The sequence below is a fragment of the Limulus polyphemus genome, unplaced genomic scaffold (genome assembly GCF_000517525.1).
Source record: "Limulus polyphemus unplaced genomic scaffold, Limulus_polyphemus-2.1.2 Scaffold118, whole genome shotgun sequence".
Taxonomy (NCBI): domain Eukaryota; kingdom Metazoa; phylum Arthropoda; class Merostomata; order Xiphosura; family Limulidae; genus Limulus; species Limulus polyphemus.
In genome coordinates this window covers 12,576-14,576 of record NW_013665728.1, presented here as the reverse complement: position 1 = coordinate 14,576, position 2,001 = coordinate 12,576, and positions in this window count along the sequence as shown.

The window sequence follows — 2,001 nt, the reverse complement described above, 5'->3', positions numbered from 1 at the left end:
ATAGCCCATTGTGTAGCTTTGTGCATAAATTCAAACAAACAAACAAACTTCCTGTTAATTTTTTTTTTACTTTATTTCTCTAATTCAGTATGAGCAGGGGAGAGAGAATGAGTAGTTGCAAGAAGCAAAATATATAAGAATTTGTTTTCACTGCTTATGTATATTTGATACATGGTCCATTTTTTCATCAAAATACAGTCACAAGTCTTCAACTTAATCTTATAATGAAGTTTTGTTGTCTTCTAGGAAGTTAAAACATGGTGGAAACTTAATCAAGAAAGGAGTAACACAGCATATCAGGTTGATGTATACTCTGTATGGATCTAATCTTGTACATAAATGAAAAAAAGCTATTAACCTTCATCTAGAAAGGATGTGTACTCAAACTTTTGTGTTTATTCTGTTCCTCATAGTTATAATTATCACTCTAGCCATACCTCTTGAAGTGGTAAGCTTGAATTAGCTTTCAGGGAGGAACTAAAATGTTAAACTGTCTAGAAAAATAATGCTAGAGCCTATTATGTACATAACAATTATTATATTATACCCACAAAATTCATGAATTTCATGTTTAATTTTATTGCTATTGACTTTCTCTCTGTCACAAAACAAAATTTAAAGTAATTGTAATTTGAACTTTTTTTTATTGCCATGAAATATATAGAGTATATTATTTATAAATTAAAAGTTAAGACAGTGTGGTGGTCATACTTAGTGTTTTTGTTGATAACAGAATTAGAAGTAGGTTTTATTTGTGTTTTTAGATATAATTTGGTTAAGTTTTTTTTTATGTTGATACAAAGAAAAGTATTCAGACATTATGTTATTAACTTGACAAACAAAAAATGGACAGACTTTGTGTTTTCTGTTGATAAACATGTAAAATAAGATGAACATAATGTGTTGCCTTGAAAAACATTGTTTGATTCATAAAAGTTGCCTCTTAAGGTAATTGGCTTGAACATTTTTAAAACACTTGACTAGGAAACTTTTATAATTTTACCATTTGGTCAGTTATTCAACACTATTGAGAAAATTATTACAATGTGTTGTCTGTGTAAAGTTGAAGAAACGTTTTGAAATGATAAAATTTTATTGAGAAAAGGCTTTGAAAAGTCAAGAGAGCTTGTAATAAACCACCAGAATAATTAAGTTAATTTCTCCCTGTTATGAGTTGGCTTTAAGCTTGTCTAAGCTTAGGATATAGGAATCATTTATATTGCTTTTTATATGTGAATGTAAAGATATTTCTAGTGTAAGAAACTGTAATTGAAGAACTTATATAATATACTGATGGTTTTAGTTTATATTAATAAAACCACTTTTTATCTAAGGAGCAGATGGAGAGATCCTTCTGAGTCAAAGATTTAAGTCTTCAGGATGTGATTTATCAGTGGAATAGTTTATTACCTGAGTACATGAAGGTTGAAGTACTGGTAAACAGTGAAAAACCTGTAGGTTTGTATTGTATGATAATAACTGCAAAATTTTAAATATGTGTGTTTTAATATTCTAACATTAATGAATATTACCATAAAACTTCTTTATGAACTATGTATAGCCTGTGTTTAAAGTATCCCTAGAGATCAAAAGTATAGTTTGTTTCATACTGTATTTATGCTGTATAAACAGAGTTACTGTACACAGAATTTGATACTTATATAAATACTCAATCGTATGTATTAGTCACACCTAACAACAACTGTAAAACTTCAGTAGTAAAAATACAGTGAATTTCAAAAACCAGGTTTCAGTACTTGCAGTGGGCACAGCACAGATAGCTCATTGTTTAGCTTTATGCTTAACAACAAACAAAACAGAAGCAGATATTTATAGATACAACTACATCTATTAGAACATCTCCAAGTTCATGTTTCAGTTTACAGGTTGAACCCACATTAGATTTGACCAGAGGTGATGAGGTTGAGAAGCAACCAGTGGAGGCACTACTGCATTTATAATATAAAGAAATATTATAAACATCATTAAAAAGATTATTTC